This window comes from Cetorhinus maximus, chromosome 16 (assembly GCF_964194155.1).
Source record: "Cetorhinus maximus chromosome 16, sCetMax3.hap1.1, whole genome shotgun sequence".
Taxonomy (NCBI): Eukaryota; Metazoa; Chordata; class Chondrichthyes; order Lamniformes; family Cetorhinidae; genus Cetorhinus; species Cetorhinus maximus.
The window spans coordinates 2,863,901-2,884,790 of record NC_135894.1 but is presented as its reverse complement, the minus strand read 5'-3'; positions in this window follow the sequence as shown (position 1 = coordinate 2,884,790).

Sequence of the window (20,890 nt, the reverse complement as noted above, 5' to 3'; positions counted from 1 at the left end):
AAATAAAGTCTTCCTGTGAATTTCTACCTCCTCTTCTTTTTTTTCCATAAATACCTAACTTCCTTTCAACTGCACACTTTCTATCCTTGAAGGATTTGAAGTGGTGACAAAAGAAATGTTTAGCCCTATGCTATAACTCATAGTTATCAGCTACCTCTGCTCCTCATATCATCATTTGAGTCATCTGTTCTTTCACATGTATTCTCCTCACTGAATGAATTGGATTTTTAAAAATATTACACTGGACTCACCTCTCTAAGTGCTCCATATGTCATCTCAATCTTTAACGATCGTATCCAACGTTCAATATTAGTTTATTTTACTCTCTCAAACTAAATATAACGTTCTCCAGTCTGGTCCCTGATAGTCCTAAATTCGTGCATCTGTACCTCAGGAACCACTTGATGTGCACTCAAATAGCGTTTTTTCAACAGATCGTAGCTCACCGATACCTCTTCTGGCAGTGAAGCATAACTGTGAAGTGCCATGCCCAACAAGCTGCATGGTAATAACAATGTTCAATTTCTTCTAGACATTTTAACTTTTTAGCTATCTTCTCAAATTAAAAGAAACGTTATTCAACATCCCTTTCCTCAAAATTTCCAAGAGCTTGTGCAAATTAAACATATCCCCAAAGTGTTTTTATATAGATTTTTATCACCATCAAAACTCTTTTCAGAATCTGAGAGTTCATTAACAATAAATTTCAAGCTTATAAGCTAGCATTCCTTTCCCTCTCTTTCTAAGTTTTCACTGGCTTCTTTAAACTTTTCTCTTGGCTAGAATTTAAGTACCACCTTCATTTCATTCTCCTGCCTTCGAACTAAAACCCTATGAATTACCCGTTCTCTTTCTCTTTCGTTTTTCCTTTGCCTCAAATTCAAGTTTATTTCCAGTCGTTTTTTTTGTTCAAGTTCAAACTTATTCATTTCTAACTTGAATCTCACTACCTGCAGCTGTGACTCGCTATTGTCACCAATCATTCCCAACTCTAAATGTTGTCCTATCGCGTCAAATATGCCTGCTTTTTTTCCCCTTACTGGTACCCTCAACTGTAATTTATCTGCCAAATCCGTTAACTTGCCCTGAGATTCTTGTTCTAACCCAAGCAGAGTTATATTTTCCACTTCCAATAAAGATTTTATGGGAGAAATAGTGTGTTTATTTATTTTTCCCCAAGGAGTACTGATAGGATTGAGACCAGTATCAATATTTTGTCACGAGTAAAGAGGTAAAATTCAAATTACATAGTGATGCAAGGGGTATTTGCATCCAACGACGAAAATATGTATCAAGGAGAGAATGCTATTTGTAAGGGAGGCATATCTAAGGTCTAACAGGTGTGAAACCCTCCAGCCTGCATGCCTCAAACTGCTGCCCACAATGATTTAGAGCTTATATAAACTCAATGTCATACAAAACTCATCCGTAGTTGCTGGATTCGAAGCCTGGAACACAGAGCATTAGGAAGGGTCCTGCATTTTTATTTCACCACTTTCCTATTTCTACTTAGTTCTGTTGAAGGGTCATGAGGACTCGAAACGTTAACTTTGCTCTTCTCCGCCGATGCTGCCAGACCTGCTGAGTTTTTCCAGGTATTTCTGTTTTTGTTTAGGGTCCTGCATTATTCGTCCATTGACAATGCCACGAAGCCACTATCTTCTGCTTTGCTAGGGAAAGGGCTAAACAACGTTCTAATTGTTGCATCCACTGCTCCCAATGCGCTCACCTCTACAATGTAGAGACCAAACACAGAATGGGGTGACATTTTGTGCACCATCTTCGTTTTATCCACATGAATGACCCAGACCTTCCTGTTGCTTGCCATTTAAACACTGCAGCCTGCTCTCATGCACGCATGTCCGTCCTTGCACTGGTTCAGTATTCAAGTGCAGCCAACGCAAAGTGGATGAACTGCACCCAACGTCCCGATTAGGCACCTTGCAGCCTTCCGGGCTTTACATTGAGTTCAAGAACTTCAGACCATGAACTATCTCCTCTGTTTCATCCAATTGTATCCGCTTTTTTTCAAAATTTGCTTTCAGTTTTGAATTTTCAATTTTTTTATTGTTTTCCACATTTTTGTTTTGTATTTCTTTTTACTCATTCATCGAGTGCTTTTCCTCCAACAGATATCCAAATATCGCTCTTTGTTCCCATCACCAAACCATCCCCCATCCCATACACACAATGACCATCAGTCACTTGTTCCTGTTGTTCTTTTCAGTTTTCTAACCCTTTTCCTGTAACTATCACATTTTGTTTTCTTACGTAATACCTCTAATAGCGCTTAGTTTCGCCATTACCAGTGTCATTAACACCCGCCTTGTCCTTTTGAACATGGCATCATAACATTCTCTGCTTGGTCCCGACCTATCGCTGGCATTCTAGCCAGCTCTACCTGCTAAGCCACCGACACCAGCAAACCAACTCCCAGCCCCACCGCCCTTTAACAGCACACATTTCATCGTAGTTTTACATGTCTTTATCTCTGAAGATGAGTCATGCAGGCGCGAAACGTTTACTCTGTTTAAAAAACAAAAATAGTTTGAAAATCTCAGCAGATCTGACAGCATCTTTGGAAATAATACAGTTAACATTTCGAAACTACATGCCTCTTCATCAGAATAAAGGAAATATAGAAATGTGGTGAAATATAAACCGGTTGAGGGGGTAGGACAGGTAGAGCTTTATAGGGGGCAGTGACATGTGGAGGCAAAGAAGAGATAGACAAAGATATCATAGGCAAAATGACAAATTGGGTGTTGACTGTGGTGATATTATCTAAGGAATGTGCTGATGGTGACATTAAGCGTAGGAAGCAGGGCAAGCAAGTGGCAGATGGCCCTAGTTTCCGTGGCGTGAAGAGATGGAATCGCAATGGGCTAAAAGATGAAGATAAAACGAAAATCGATATAAATGTATAAATAGGTGGGAAAAGAAAAAATATATATTTAGAAAGTTATAAATTATTGGAAAAGGGATAATCGGAAAGGTTCTGGGGATGGAGGAGAGAGTTCATGATCTGAAGTTGTTGAACTTAATGTTAAGTCCGGACGTCTGTAAAGTTCCTAATCAGAAGATGAGGTGCTGTTACTTCAGTTTCAGTTTTCCCGCATCCACAGTATATATATATATTTTGTATCTTAGTAGTTAACTCTGTTTCTCTCTGTACAGATGCTGCTAAACCGATTGGGTGTTTTCAGCATGTTCTGTTTTTGCCTCAGATTTCTAGCATTCACAGTATTTTGTTTCAATCCAATCAACAACTTCCCGTTCATTGATGATTCCGTTGTTTCATTTGCCTTTCCAGGAGTACATTACCTCGCAGTTTATCTGAATGAATTCAATTTGCCAGTTTTCTTCCCACTCAACCAAAACAATTATTTTAAGCTGGACTCGAAAGCTGTAATCTTCACTCTCATTTACCTGGCCAATTTTTGTGCAATCAGCAATTTCCCCACTGGAAACCGTTTTCCATTCACAAAAACCTCCATCAGCCATTCAGTTTTATAGCGTGTCAGTTATTCCATTTTAGGTACAATCTGCCACGTTCCCTGAATCTAATGAGATCTCATTTGCCTGGCTAGTCTGCCAAGCAGGCACTTGTCAAATAAGTACCTTACTGAAATCCGTACAGTCAACTTCCATTGCTCTCCATCTTAAATCCTCCTTGTCATTTCCGCCCACAATTTTATTTAGCTAGTAAGAATTAATCTTGCCCGAACACAGGGCAAGAGTTTGGATGTCGCTGGCATGCTGATATTGTCGCTGGACATATTACCCATTCATCTTGGGTAATGCTCTTGGGGCCAAGGTCCAAATCACTGCAGATGTTGGAATTGCTTAGAATTCAATGAAAATTCAGAATTAAATATCTAACTTTTGAAACCATTGTCAATTGTTATGAAAATATACTTGGTCCACTAAGGTACTTTATGGAAGGGGAAATGAGGTCCACATCAGGTCTGGCCTTTATGTTACTCCAATCCCACAACAATGATTCTGTCTCTTAAATGTCCTCCTTACCACGAAACTAGGAATGGGGAATGGAACCTGGCCTGGCCAGAGAGATCCACATCCCATTCATGATTGAAAATAAAAACACGCTGTTTATCCGTGAAAATGAAGTGCATTTCTAAGTTACAGTTTATCCCGTCTCTCACAATTATTTCCAGTAATTTCACCACACTGATGTCAGTATGTCCGGCCAACAATTTTCAGAACAATCCATAGTAACTTCGTTTAAAGGAGAACACAAGTTTCGCAGGCCCGCAATCCTCTGGGACCTGGGCTGTACCTAGTGAGGAATAAGAAATTATCCCCAGAGCATCTTCAATTTCTTCCATGGCTACTTTCAAAGGCCTTCAATACAATGCATTTGGCCTTGATTATCTATCCACATTCAAGGATGCCAGTCTCTCCACTACTTCCTTTCTGACTATGCTAATTGTACGTAATACTTAAGGTTCCTACTGTTCAACTAGAATGTCTGCATCCAACGCCCTCCCCGCTCCTCCCCTCTCCCCCCATAGTGTAAACAGAGGCAAAATGCCCACTGAGAACCCTCACCAGATCTGGCGCAGCCACAAACAGTTCAGCATGTTAATCGGCTATATGCCCCATGTGGTCCATGGTAATTCTCTTGATCTTAATGTATTGGTAAAATATCGCGGATATTCCTTGATGTTAGCTGCCAATATTTCCTTGAGTACTGCATTTGAATTGCTAATTTCCATTTTTACTCAACCCCTGTGCTTTCTCTGCACCCATAAGTGATTTACAGTGTTAAGTAATTTGAGACTTGCATAAGCTATTTATTTTTTGCTTTACCGGTATTGGATACATCTGGATAAAAGGGGGCTCCTGATTTGAAGGTGGGGCATCCCTGCACTGTGTCTGTATAATATCGCCTTTGATTGGCTCCCACTGATTTGACAACGTCATTCATTCTAATATTTTTACCCTCGCCAGCTTTAAAGGACAAATATTCACTGGATATCACTGGCATAGCCATCATTTAGTTTGCATCTCTTCTTGAAGTTGTGAAGGCGATCGTGAGCAGCTTTCTTGAACCGCTGGAGCCGATTAGGCGTAGGTACACCCACAGTACTAATCGGAAGGGAGTTTGTGCATTCTGAACCAGCGACAGTGAAGGAAAGGCGTTACATTTCCAAGTCAGTATAATGATTGAGGAATAATCCATGTGGAGGCAATTTCAATTTTCTACTACCCTTGTCCTTCTAGTTGGTAGTTGTCGTGGGTTTGGATGGTGTTATCTCAGGAGGCTTGGTGGATTCATGCACTACATCTTCCAGATCGTAAACACTGCCGCTAATTTGCATCAATGATGGAGGGATTCGATGTCTTGTATGTGTTGCCAATCAAGCAGGCTGATTTGTCCTCGATGGTGCGAATCTTCATGAGTGTTGTGGGAGCTGAACTCATCCAGGCAGCTGGGGAGCACTACAGCACACTGTTGACTTGTGCCATGTTAGATGGGTGAGGGGATTTGCAGAGGGAGGAGGTGAGTTTTCCTTGCAGGTTTCCCTGCCCGTGATTAGCCCTTGTGGCCATATCATTTAGATGGCTATTCCAGTTCATTTTCTTATCAATTGTAAACACCCGGGATGTTGATAGTGTTGGTTCAGTGAATGTCATTGAATGTCAAGGAGTGCTGGTTAGATTATATCTTGTTGGAGATAGTCAAAGCCTGGCAATTGGCTGGCACAGATGTAACTTGCCACTCGCCAGAACAAAACTGGCTTTTGTCAAGTTCTTGCGAAATTTGTACATGGATTTCTTCAGTACCTGAGTAGTCGTGAATGGTGCTGAATATTGTGCAATCCTAAGTGAACATCCCCACTACTGACCTTATGATGGAAGGAAGTTCCTTCAAGAAACAGGTTAAGATGATTGAGTAGGACACTACGCTGAGGAGTTCCTGTAGTGATCACCGGGAGCTGAGATGACTGAACACCAACAACCACAAACCTCTTCCGTTGTGCTAGTTATGCCTCCAACCAGCAGAGAGTTTTCCCACCAGATTCCCATTGACTCCAGCTTTTTTTTCTTTGGCTATTTGATGCCACACTCGCTAAATATTAAGGCTCAATCACACTCAACTCACCTCTAAGCTTAGTAAGATCAATCTTCCCCGGTTTAAAACTTGAAGGGTTGATGAACACAGCAGGCAGTATTCATCACCTAGGAAGGCCGGGGACGAAGTGCTCTTCTGGATGGAAGCATCTCAAAATCCATGAGGAAAGCCATTGTCACCTTTTTCAAAAAGCGGAAGGGGTAAAGGGAGAACATTAAAAATTGGCTACACATTTCACTGTTGAATGGAGATCATAAAATTATTTCCAAAATCATCGCAAATTGGGTCAGACCTGAGCTGGAGTTGGCGATCCACCATCACCAGGCATATGTTGTACATTCGAAGAAAATCCCTAATTTCTTGCGCTAGTCCAGGAAACAATTCCCTGTGTGCAGGGCAGGGTTGTTAAAATCTGCCTCATGAGCTTGGACCAGGAGAAGGCCTTTAACAGAATGTCACACATTTCTATGTTCGATGTGCTTTTCAAAATGGGGTTCGGTGAGGGATTCCACAATTGGATGAACTGCCCTACACAACCGTGAGTAACGCACTTTCACTAAGAAAGGGAAATCAGAAAGTTTCGCAAATAAATCTAGAATTAAGCCAGGCTGCCGTCTCTCCCCTGTCCTGTTCGTGTGTTGCAGAGAACAATTAGTTGATTCTATCAAGAAGTTTCCAAGCACAAAGCGGGTCGGAACACCCGGAGTGGAAGCTCTCAGGGCAAAACTCACTGTACATGGATGACGATACATCCTTCAGCACAGTTTACAGACGCATATACATCTACCAGCAGTTCAAACTGCCTCTGGTGCAAGGTAAATCATGGCAAGTGCGAGGCCATGTACTTTGCGAAGAACGTTGACCAAAATTTTGCCCCTTTCTCCAACAGTTCAGGCTGCTTGAAGGTGCCTAGTGTAGGATTTGGAGGGAGCAGGGCATGCGTCCGAAACTGGAAGTAGTGAGCAGCTTTGACAAAGAAAAATGAGCATGTGGGAGCGAATTCTCCCTCTCCATTGAAGGTAAGGACCAGCCAAGAGGTGTGAGGCACTCTCGGTGTTGCTGTACATGGCACAGGTCAGGCTTATTCCCTACTCCTGCGTTGTGGCGGACACATAACCAATTTCTTCTATACATGGAGGACGAAAATGGCAGGTGCTCGCTGGGACACGATGAACACTTTCCTAGATAAATGAAAAAAACTTCACCAACGTGGTCCTCACACTGATGGTCAAATTTGGGGCTGTCTGTATCACGATGTGCGTAAATCCTCGGTGCATAAATTCCAAGTGACATAACGATTCAGGTTTCACTTTATTCCTAGTGTTGCTGTGCATGGGTATGAGCGCGCAAACGCGGAATGATCCAAATTTGAATGCAAAATAAAAATCTGTAATTAAAAGACATTGGAAGGACATTTACGTGTCAGAGCAGGATGGTGTGTTTCAATGGCAAACAACAGGACGGTCTAGGCCATGCCGGAAGACTGAGTGAAAGCGTTCAGCAAAGCGGTCACTCAGTTTTTGCTTATTCACCCCAATGTTGAGGAGGTCACATTGTGGGCGGGTGCTGGTGGATGATGCGAAGATTAGTTTGGTGGTGGCATCATTTTGAATCTGGGGGTTTTGGTGGAGGATATTTTAAATGTCTTTTTTTAAAATGGCTTTGCTGGCTGTGGCAGCCTTTATTGCCCATCCCCCGTTTCACTTTGGAAGGTGGTGGTGAACTGCCTTTATGAACCGTTGTATCCCATGTGACTATTTGCATGCAAAGGCAAGTGGGGTGAAGTTGGGGAGAATGTGTGACCATGCCAGGGAAGGCCACGTCCCGTCGTTCAATATAAAAAAGACCAATTTGAAGAAGGTGCAAGTGAAGCACAGCTTCAAGTGAAAGGGGTGTTTGGGCCCTTGGGCGGTGAGGAGGGAAGAGGTAATGGGCAAATTCTGCACGTGCTGCGATTACATAGAATTTTGCAGTGTGAGGGGAACGAGTTTTTCGATGTGGTGGAGGAGTGGAACAGGTTATCCCAGAGGTAACGGTCCTTACAGAATGCTGATATTGAGGGGAAGATGTGGCTGGTGGTGGCATCATGCTGAAGTTGGTGGGAATAGCGAAGGACGAACCTTTGAAAGTGGTGGCCGGTGGCGTGAATTGTGAGGACAAGCGGGGGCACTATCAAAGTCCTGGTAGGCAAGGGGCGGGGTAAGTGCAGAGGCGCCGTAGAATGGTCGAATCCAGTTGTCACCCACAGCTGTGGGGCGTGAGTGATGCTGGGTAATGGGGAGGACAGGGAATAAGGAAGACTTGTTAGAAGCGGCCTTTAGGAAGGCAGCACCATCGGAATAAATGAGACGGAGGCGAAGAAACTGAGAGAACGGAGTCGAGTCCTTATATGTAGCCAGGCATGGGGAGGTGGAGTTGAGGTAGTTATGGGAGTCAGTGGGCATGTAATAAATAATGGTGGGCAGTTTATCACCAGAAATGAAGCCAGACAGGTCGACGGAGGGGGCGGCATTTGCAGGAGATGGCCCATGTGAAGTTGAGAGAGCGTTTAAAATTGGAAGCAAAATTTATATTGTTTCTCACCTCCGGAAGAGACCATAACGAGGCACTGAAACAAGCATCTATGTACCGAGAGAAGAGTTGTGGGGTGTGGGGGTGGGGGGGGCTCATTGTACATAGGTTACATAGAATCTAAGAGCAGGGGTAGACCATTCAGAGCTTAGATCCTCCTCCGTGATTCAATGTGGTCATGACTGAACCTCTATCTCAAAGCCATATACCGGTTTTCTCTCCATACCTCTCGATGCCCCTAATATCCAAAAAAAAACAAATTTCAATTTATTTATTTGATATAGGCAGTCACCCGGCCTTCACAGCTTTCTGTGTTACGGAATTCCGTAAGTTTGTCCACCATCTCAGAGATTTTTCTTTCCACAATTAAGTCCTGAATGGCCTGCCACATCTCCCGAGACTATGGCCTCTCTTTCTAGGCACCCCAAGCAGGGGTGTCATCCTCCATGCATCTCGTCTGACTACCCCAGGTAAAACTTATGTCGTTTCAATTAGATCCCCTTTCATTCTTCTATACTCTTTTGAATAGAGGCCAAATCGAAACAATATCTCCTCATCTCCAACCCTGTCATCCACGGGATTAGCCTACCGAACCTTTATTGTACTCCCTCTATGGCAAGGATTCTTAAGTAGGGAGACCAAAACTGCCAGCAATACTATTGGTGTGGTCTCACCAAGTCCTTGTACAACTGCAGAAAGGCATCGATTCTTCTGAACCCAAATCCCTTTGCAATGAAGGTCTACACCATTTGTCTTAGAACTTGAAAGCTGCATCTGTCTGTTTACTTTCATTGCCTGGTAAACAAGGAAAAGCAGAGTCATTTGTACATCCACATTACCCATTATGTCATCATTTAAACACTGCTCTGCCGTTCTATTTTTCACATTGAAGCGCATAAGTTCACACGTCTCCACTTTGTCATGTGTTTGCCCATGCACACTGCTTGTCAATATCACCCTGAATCCTACTAGCATCCACCTCAAAACTCAAAGCACAGCTCAGTTTCTGGCCATCAGTAAACTTGGAAATATTGTGTTATTAATCCACATCCATGTTATTTATATACATCCTGAGTAGTTGGGGCCCAAGGACTGACCCGCGCGGCACACCATTAGCCACCACCTGCCATCCAGAAAAAAGGCCCATTAATTCCCACTCTCAACTTCCGGTCTCTCAAGCACTCTCAATCCAAGACGGTCTATTATCGACATGTGTTTCAAATTTACCCACTAGCCTCTTATGTGGGACCTTATCAAAAGCATTATTGAAATAGAAACACACCTCATCCACCTGTTCTCTCTTATCTATTGTATTTGTCACATCTTCAAAAATCTCCAGTCGATCAGTTAACCAGAATTTTCCGTTCATATACCAATGCTGATTTTGCTTAATCCCATTACTGCTTTCCAGGTGATCGTTTACGACGTCTTTAAACCAGCCTCTAGCATTTTCCCTTAATGCTGATGGTAGGCTAACTGGACTGTAACTCTTTTTTTTTTTTTAATCTCCCTCATTTTTAAAATAATGGGGTTATATTTGTCACCCTCCATTCTGTAGGAACTGCGTCAGAGTCTATGGAATTTTGGAAGTTGACCGCCAATACATTCAATATTTCCAGAGCCACTTCCTTTGTTGCCATGGGATGTAGATTTTCAAGCCTTTGGAACTGGTCAGCCTTTAACCCCATTAATTTCTCTAGCACCACGTTTTTCCTAACATTTATTCCATTCAATTCCTCCCTCTCAAGAGGCCAATGGTTCCCTAACATTCTTCGGAAATTATTGATGTCCACTTGTGTGAACACAGAAACAAAAAAATGCGTTCAATTCGTCTGCCAATTATTTCCCAATTGTAATGTCCCCCAGTTCTGACTGTAAGGGATCTACATTTGTCTTTGCTAATCTTTCTTTTTTCTCTTCACATGCTTAGAGATAATTTTACAGTCAGTCGTTTTGTTCGCTGCAAACTTAATCTCATACTCCGTATTCCCCTTCATGATCAATCTTATTGTCCACTTTTGCTGAATTCTTAACTGCTCCCAATCGTCAGTCTTGCTGCTTTTCTTTCTCACAATTTTTTATGTCCCCACTTTGGATCCAATGCTAAGGCTAATTTCTTCCCGTGCCCATTGTTTCGCCACGATTCCTGTTTTAATTTAGCGACAGAGAGGAATGAATATTTTTTGTTTTGTAATTTATGCATGCATTGCTAAATTTTTACATATTGCCTATACACTATCGACACTTAGTAAAATTCCCCAAACCATCATTACCAACTCGCGGCCGATGCCCTTGTATTTCCCTTTAATTAGATTTAGGACCCAGATTTCGGATTTAAATTTTATGCTGGCTCTTCCCCAAGAAACCGTGCACACCGTTAATGTTAATTAATAATTTCACATTGCACAATTCCCAGCCTTGGATCGCCTGCTCTCTAGCTGGTCCCTCAACGAATTTGCCAGAAAAAAACACATGCACACCAAAGGAGATCATCCTCCAATGCTTTATTCAAGTATAGTTTGTCCAATCTGTACGTTCATTAGGGTCACCCATAAATGCATTTTACCCTTTGTACTTGCGCCTCTAATTTCCTGTTTAGTGCCTTCTATCTCCGTTTCTGTATGTTGGCCTATGAGCTAACACATTAACTTCTTATGCCGATTGTTTTATTCACATCTCCACCCAATGAAATTCCACATGATTTACTGAACTTATATATTTTTTCACTATTGCATTGATTTCCTCCCTTAGTAACAATACTAACTCAACTGCTGTCACTATTTGTCTGTACTTCCGAAATATTGAATACACCTGAATGTTCAGTTCTAATCCATGGGCAACCTGCAGCCATGTCTCTGTATTTTCAACTGTATCATAATCGTTTATGTCTTTTTGTGCTTTTAATTTTCCTTCTTTATTGTGAAGGCGGCACATATTAAATTGCAATGCCTTTAGACGTGTCTCTTTAACCTTCTTTGTCATTTGAGCTTTAATTTGCGCCCTGACCCTATTTGTTACTTACCCTTGATTTACCTGCCTTCCACTTCTGCTGCTTACTTTCCTGTATGTTGTTTATATCCTTGCCTCCCTGCTACTGTTCTCACCTCCTTCCCATTCTAGTTTCAACCCTCCATGACCGCACTAGCTAAAAACCTGAGATTGCTGCCTTTGAGGTATTTCTTTTAATTTACATCCTAACTCAAAATATTTATCTGTTAGACATGATTGTTTTGTCTTTTTTTTCTTTTTGCTATGTCGTTGCTACCCAGATGTGCCATGACCACTGGCTGCTCCAGCTCCCCCTTCTCAAAGCTCTGCATCCTGTCCGAGACACCTTCACACTGGCACCAGAAAGGTCACATACCATTCTGGAGAAACTTTTGTGTCCGCAGAAACGCCTGTCTGTTTCCCTTGCTAATGAATCCCCTATCATCACAGCCCTGCCCTTCTTCTTGCTCCCCTTTTGTGCAGCAGGGGCAAGCGTGGTACAATGGACTAGGCAGCTATTTATTTCCCCTGAGAATGTGTCTCCCTCAACAATACCTACAAGTTTACATCTGCTTGAGAGGGTATCGGCAACAGGGGACTCCTGCACTACATCACTTCCTCTACTCTGCCTGCTGGCAACCCATCGGCTTTTCTGACTGTTCAGTCATTAAATGCCGCGTGGCCACCTCGCTAGCTTTCTCTACTGAATCCATTCACAGCACTCCATTCAATCCATTGTTCCATTATCTCCCTTTGAAAAACCCACTGCCCGTATCGTTCCTCACACCGAGTCCCCATTCACACATCACACCATCTGCTCGTGACCTACATTATCTCCCATTGAAAGCCCCACTGTCCGTGTCCTCGTTCACACCAAGTCCGCCTTCACACTTCACCCCCTCTGCACACTGAACTGCATTATCCCCATTCAGACAACTTGACGATTACAAAATGCTCATTGTTGCTTTCCAATCCCTCCATAAACTTGTCCCAGTCTATCTCGGTAATCCTTTCCAGGTCCCCTAACCCTGTGAGATACCAACTCTTATCGAATTCTGCCAACCTGACAATTATTAAATATAACACAGCATTGGTCAGCGGACCATCATTCACTTCGGCCCTAAGCTCTGGAAAAACCTGTCCACACCCGTCTGTCTCTCTACCTCACTCTCCTCCTTTTCGATTCTCCTTAAAACCAACCTGTTTGATCCAGATTGTGGTCATCCCCATTTTTTGTATGGGTATCATCTTTCATTCAGGTATGTAAACTTCCCTGAAAATCGCATTGGAAAATATTTTATTCGTCATACTGATAATCACATGCACGTTGTTATTGTTGTACGCTGCAATATAATCCCAACACTGTAGGTATTTTGGTTGTTGTTAAAGGCTGTCCTTTTCGAGCATCAACTCCTCATTCTTTACTGCAGGGAATTTCCCTTCATTACTTATGTAGACCACACTGTTCACTGGGCAAGTCCACCTGTCACGCTGGATTGGATATCTGTTCCTGTTGTGCAAACGGGCAGTTTGATTATTGAAATGAGCAAATTGCATTACTGCATTACATTTTGTGCTTCCACCAAACATTCCTGCTTAAGTAGAATCTAACCCGTATGAGAGTCTCATTGTTTCTTTGCTACTGACCGACAAAAATCCGATTGTTTACCTGAGTGGCTGCACATAGTTTTTTGATTTGTGTGCAGATCAGGCGTCCAAAGATCTGGACACGATCATTTCTAAGGAGAAGCAATTAATCTTTTGTCTCCGAAAAGTCGCTCGAAAGAGGGCTTTATTCACTGAGAAATATTTCTACAAAAACTTCTCAACTGCTGTGTTCGCAAAACGTTTCTAAACTGTTCCAAACTCTGTTCATTGACGCCTAGGGGATAGCAGTGTTGCTTTGGTGTCTGCTGAGGGTCCACTCTTATTTTCTGAGCTGCTTCGTTTTCTCCTTTGTCGATTGATTCCATGCGATCACTTAATTCAGTTTTGAATATTCACCGAAATCATGAATACATTCAATGAACTGAGCATCGGTCTCTGTCAGAAAAATAAAATAAAATCACTTCCTCTTTTTGCTGTTTCGGTTAACAGTTAATGCACATTTTTCTGGGAGATGTTTCCATTGCCCGTTTTTGGATAGGAACAGATACCTGTCAGTTCAGATGGATCAGGTTTCCTGGCTATTGTGATCAAAGTCACTTGCTCGTTTTCCACTGAGACGTCCAGGCTTCGATTCTTCCGCTTCTGGATTCCTCCTTCCATCACTGGCTGCCTCTAGGTGTGACGATTCAAACACAATCCTAGCTGGTCATTCTAATGGTCATCCACAACTCTGCTGCCTGTGTCCTTACACTCACCAACTCCTGTTCACGCACCTCCTCCATAGCTCACTGACCGACATTGTGGACCGTTCGAACTCGATTTTAAAAAATCGCCTCCTTGTTTTCCGTTCCCTCCACGGCCCTGTCCCACTATTTCTCTGCAAAGCTGTGCAGTGCCACCCCACTCAGATATCAAATCCCTCCATGGCCCCTTCCCACCCGCTCTCTGTAATACTCTGCAGTCCCACACACCTGCCAGATGTACAGAATGATCGAAGTCTAGTGCTGATTCCTGTTTTAAATCTCCCCAACCGCGGTGACCATACCGTCAGCTGCCTTGGCCCTAATCTCTGAAATCCTGGTGCTAATCATGTCGGTCTCTCGTTCCCCCTTTGAATCGCTCATTTAAATTTCGCTGATTGTCCAAGTTGTTCGTTTCCTTCCCTGTAACGCTGTTCTGGTTGATCTGAGTCATTTTCTTTGTAGCTCCCAATTTGAATCGTTTTGAGATGTTTTATCATGCTTGTTATGAGTCATAATAGACGTTGATGGATGATAATTCCTATCTATGATACCAATTAAATATATTACTGTTTAACATTTGTGTTATTCAAAGGCAAGTTCTTATTCCTCACTGCACGGAATCTCATAAGTAATGATGATCCAGCCTCCACAGTTAGACGGGTTCAACCATCTCACTAGATTCTATTTGTCTCAGGACTGCCTAGTTAGACATTTTGTTTATTGGAGTGAGCAATAGTGTACAATTTAACTGACCTGATTCCTTCTGTTTAAAGATCAACTGAAATGCCTGATGTTCTCCGAACGTCTCTCGGTGCTCTGTACAATGGATGGATTTTTTCAGGATAATTTGTCCTTCAGTAGATGATTCATTTCCTGTGAATCAGGTGCCCAATGAATTTTACTCCTGTATCAGTAATGTATTCATTGATTCAATGTAATTTCCATTAATGTTATTTGAGATACCTCTCTAATTCAGAGTGCACAGATTTGTACCAGTTGTGTCTTTAGAAAATGAAGGGTACACTTGTCTTTGGGTGATTGTATTAAATGTTCAAATAGCAAAGAAAGATCAAAGAAAAGTACAGTGCAGGAACATGCCATTCGGCCCTCCAGGCCTGCGCCGATCCTATCGCCTGTCAAATAAAACGTTTTGCTCCTCTGAGGTCCGTATCCCACTTTTCCCCTCCTATTCATGTATTTGTCAAGCTGCATCTTAAACACAACTATCGTACCTGCTTCCAACACCTCCGCTGAAAGCGAATTCCAGACACTCACTTCCCTCTGCGTAAAAAAAACTTGCCCCGTACATCTCCTCTATAGTTTTCTCCTCTCACCTTAAATCTATGTTCTCTAGTAATTGAGCCTTCCACCTTGGGAAAAAGCTTCTGACTATCTACTCTGTCCATGGCAATCATAATGTTGTATACTTCTATCAATTCGCCCCTCAATCTCCGTCGCTCAAGTGAGAAAAATCCGAGTTTCTCCAACCTCTTCTCATAGCTAATAACCTCCAGCCCAGGCAACATCCTGGTAAACCTCCTCTGCACTCTCTCCAACGCCTCCATATACTCCTGGTAATGTGGCGAACATAATTGCACGCAATATTTCAAGTGTAGCCTAACCAAGGTTCTATACAGCTGCAGCATGACTTCCCAGCATTTATAATCAATACCACTGCCAATGAAGGTAAGCATGCCATATGCGTTCCTGACTACCTTATTCACCTGCGTTGCCACTTTCAGTGACCTGTGGACCTCTACACTCAGAATCCTCTGCCCGTCATGCACTTAAAGGTTCTGCCATTTACTGTATAATTGCTACCTGTATTACACCTTCCAAAGTGCATTACCTCGCAATTCTCCGGTTTAAAATCCATCTGCCATTTCTCCGCCCAAGTCTTCAACCGATATATATTCTGATGTATCCTTTGACAATCCTCTTCACTATCTGCAATTCCTCCAACCGTAGTGTCGTCTGCAAACTTAATAATTAGCCCAGTTACATTTACTCCAAAGCAATTATGTATACTACAAAGAGCAAAGATCCCTGCGGAACTCTACTATTCACAGCTCTCCATTCAGAAAAGCTCCATACCACTGCTACCCTCTGTCTTCTATGGCCAAGCGAATTCTGTATCCATCCTGGAGCTCACCTCTGATCCCGGGCGACTTTACCTTCTGTACCAGGCTGCCATCAGATACCTTGACAAAGGCCTTATTGAAATCCATGTATATTACACGCAGTGCCCTTCCATCTTCGATCACCTTTGTCACTTCCTCGGAAAACTCGATTAAGTTAGTGAGAAAAGAGCTCCCCTTCACGCACTAATACAACAATTTGCTTCCAAATGTTATTAAATCCTGTAACGAAGTATCTTCTCCAATATTTTCCCGACCAGTGTCGTAAAACTCACCAGCCTGTAATTTCCTGGATTATCCCTGCTACCCTTCTTAAAAAATGGAATAAAATTGGCCATTCTCCAGACCTCTGGGACATCACCCACAGCCAGTGAGGATACAAAGGTTTATGTCAAGGCCCCAGAAATCTCCTCCCATGCCTCCCTCAGTACACTTGGTTAGATCACATCTGACCCTGGGGACTTTACCACCTTAATATTCTTCAAGATGCCTAACAACTCCTCATTTCTGATCTCAACATGATCCGGGATATCTACACACTCTTCCCAAGACAAATCGACCTCTAAGTCCTTCTCTTTGGTGAATACTGATTAGAAGTATTCAATTAGTATCTCTCCCATTTCTTCTGTCTCCACACAAAGATTCCCACATCTCTCCTTGAGTGAGCCTACCCTTTCCCTAGCTACCCTCCTGCTTTAAACATATGTATAAATGGCCTTGGGATTGTCCTTAATTCTGTTTGCCAGTGACGTTTAACCCTCCTGACTCCTTGCTTAAGTTTCTTCCTACTTTCTTTATATTCTCCACGGGCTTCATCTGTTCCCAGCCTTCTAGCTTTAACGAATGATTCCCTTTTATTTTTGACTAATCTCAAAATATCCTTCTTTATCCAATGTTCCTTAAACTTGCCATGCTTATCCTTCATCTTAGCAGGAACATGCCAGCCCAAAATTCTTATCAACTGGTGTTTGAAAGCCCCCCATATGTCAGTTGTTGATTTGCACTCAAACATCCACCTCCAGTCGAGGTTCCTCAATTCCTGTCTAATATTGTTATAATTAGACTTCCACCAATTAAGCACCTTAGCCCGAGTACTCCTGTTATCCTTATCCACCAGTACATTGAAACTTACTGAATTATGGTCACTTTTCCCAAAATGATCACTTACTGAAACTTCGAACACCTGGCCGGGTTCATTCCCTAATACCAGGTCCTGTATTGCCACTTCCCTAGTTTGACTATCTGCATATTGTCTCAGGAAGCCTTCTGGATGCAAGTTACAGATTCTGCACCATCCATACTCCTAGCATGAAGTGATTACCAGTCAATATAGGGAAAGTTAAAATCACCCACCACAACAGCCCTATTGCTTTTACATCTTTACAAAATCTGCCTACATATCTGGTCCTCAATGTCCCACCGGCAATTGGGAGGCCTATAGTAAACTCCCAAAATTGCGACTGCACCCTTCCTATTCCGTAGCTATACCCATATTGTCTCGATGCATGAGCCTTCGAGGAGTCCTCCTGTCGTACTGCTGTGATATTCTTCTTAACCAGCAGTGCAACTGCCCCACCACTAATTCATCCCTCGCTATCCTGCCTGAAACATCTAAATCCTGGAACGTATATCTGCCAATCTTGTCCATCCTTCAAACAAGTGTTTGTAATATCAATAACATCATAGTCCTAAGTACTAATAGAAGCTCTAAGCTCATCTGCCTTGCCTGTTCTACTCACATTGAAACTAATGCTTTTCTGACAACGAGTCCCATTGTGTTCAGTAATTTCTCCCTGCCTGCCCTTTCCCTTAGTCCTACTGGCCATATTCATTGGTCTCCAGTCATTTATTTCACCTGCTGACCTATTGCTCCGGTTACCACCGCCCTGCCAAACTACTGTAAATCCTCCCGAAACACTAGCAAATCTCGCAGCCAGGATATATGGTGCCCCTCCAGTTCAGAGGCAACCCGTACAATTCAGAAGCTGGACTAGAGTTGGAAGGTTAACCATGATCTTATTGAACGGTGGTTCAGGCTCCATGGGATCAATGGTTAAATATTGCTTCTATTTCCTGGGAAATCTATTTCCGGCTTTGTGTTCATGTGACACTGAGGTGCAACGTTTGCAGCAGAAATGACATGTTAAGTGGCTCACTGCCTTCTGGGTATAAATGATTCTCCTTTCTCCAGCACAATAAATACTGAGGCTGGATAAGTTCACATTCACGGAAACAATAAATTGAAAATACTGTTTATTCAAGAGCAGGAAGCTTTTCCAAACTGCAAGAAAGCGAATTTCCATTAGTGAGCCTCACAGACAGTGTCAGGAATCAAACATGCAGCTTTCTGGTCACATTGGAACCAACACAGTCTGGCACTGCATGCAGAATATCACAGAGTCCCTCTCCTGGCCTTCAAACCCCTGCTCAATGACTCAGAGTCAGAGTTTATTAATGCAGAGACAATTCCTACAGAGGAGACAAACCACAAGAGTCCTGCTCCCCTAAATTTAATCAATCTGCACTTCTGAAACAATGGCTGTGTGTGTGATAACAATGCAACCATTTTTTGTAATGGTTTCAGGGGTTACTGGGGGAATGTTAAGGCATTGCATTAGACCGGCTGGAAAACCTCCGTATTTGCAGGGAACCCACGGGTTGTTTCAGCATTTACAGCTGGTCCCTGTGTTACGTTTCAGTAGTTAAGAGGGGGATCTCTGGAGCTGTCAGTATTTACAGGAGGACCCTGGAATGGTGAACGGTTTTTCAGGTTTTGTAGGTAGTCCCTGTGGTGTGTCACTATTTAGAGGGTGTGCCTGGGGGAGTGTAACACTTTACAGTGGATCCCTGGTCGGTGTGTCAGTATTTACAGGGTGTGATGTGCCAGGTATTTACAGTTGATCATTTTGCGGGGGGTGGGGGGGGGGAGAATGTGCCAACATATAGAGGGGCTTAATTGGTTGGGGGGCGATATCAGTATTAGTCTAATTTTCTCATGTTGTATCAACTAGAGTGCCGGTGTGGGTGTTTGGGGTGTGGCTGTGGTGCATGGCTTATGATATGTCCCTGTGTTGCCCTTTCCTCTTTATTGCGTTGGGTGAACACGGGGAGTGTTGTCAGTCAGTATGAACATGGGCTTTTTCAGCTGTGTGCCAGTGTTTTCCGGGGCTCGCCAGTCGTGTGTCAGAGCTCATAGTTTCCGGAAACATGCCATTCCTTTCATATTGTTCTCAAGGGGTTTATCGCAGCATGAAACGTGCTCCCTGACGAATAAGTTAGTATTTACAGGCTTTCATAGTGAGATTGTCAGGTTTTAAGAGAATCCCCATTGACAGTGGTTGTATTTAGAGATTGGCAGGGTAAGTGATGGCAGGGTTGTCTGCCAGTTTTTACAGGGTTTGCTGGAGAAAGTGTCAGTTTCAAAAGAGCCGCTGCGATTGTGCGGCAGTAATTACAGTGATTCCCTGGGGAGTGCTCTCAAATTTATAGGGAGAGCGAATGAGCCTGCATTGTCTTCTGGATTTTCCCCTGGGGTGCGTGACTATATTTAACAAGCTGCCCCAGGGGAAAATGTCAGTATTCTCAGTGTAACCCAGGTAGAATATCAATATTTACAAATACTCACGCGACCAGTCTGTTAGTATTTTGATGTTTTCCTTGGGAATTATGTCAGTACATGTTGCTCGAACCGACTGTGTCAATATGTCAAGTGGATTTTAATGAATATGTGCTTAAATAACAGGCTCCCTAGAGAGTGTCACTGTTTACCGGGTGACCCCGGGGAATATTTCATTATTTATAGGGGGTCACTGATATGTGTGTCAGTAATAACGGGGTATCGCCGGAGAATGTTTCAGTATTTAAAATTATGCCCAGGTAGTCTAGCAGTATTTACATTTTATCCTCAGGGAATGTATCTGTATTTACAGGAAGAAGCCGGTGAGTGTGTCACTCTTTGCAGAGCATCCCCAGGGAATGTGTCAGTATTTTCAGGGGTCACTGTGATGTATGCCAGTGTTAGTGGGTTGTCCCCGGGGAATGTGCCAGTAGTTACAGGGTGGCCAATGGGCTTGTAAGTACAGATTGGTAACGGGGAGTGTGTCAATACTTACAGACGTGCCCGGGGGTAGTTTAAGTGTTTAAATTTTTCGTCGGGCAGCGTGTCAGTATTAGCGAAGGATCCCCAGGGACTCTCTCATAATTTACAGAGTATTCCCAGGGAGTGTGTCAGATTTTACAGCGGATCACTTTGCTTTACGTCATAATTTGCATTGCGTCTCTGTGCAAGTGACATTATTAACATGGTGAACACGGGGAGTGTCTCTATTTACAGGGGTGCTCAGGGGAAGTTTCGGTAGTTAAGAGGATCACCGAAAGTGTGTCAGTATTTAAAGGGCGACACCGGAGAGAGTGTCAGTATTTATGGGGAATCATTAGGAAGTGTGTCAGTATTTACAGGGAGCCCCGGGGAGTATGTAATTATTTATAATGGAGTGTCTCTATATTTGTAGTGGGTGCCTGTGGAGAGCCCATGGAGAGTGTCAGTCTTTATAAGAGATCTCCAGTGAGTATGCTGGATTTAATATGTCCCTCTGGGGAGTGTGTCGGTATTTATATAGGATCCCAATGAGCTTGTCAGTATTCATTGGGGCTCTCGGGGGAGTGTGTTTCAATTTATTGGGGATCTCCAGTGAGGGTGTCAGTATTTCGAAGGAGTCCCTGGGGAGTTATTCATTTTCTAC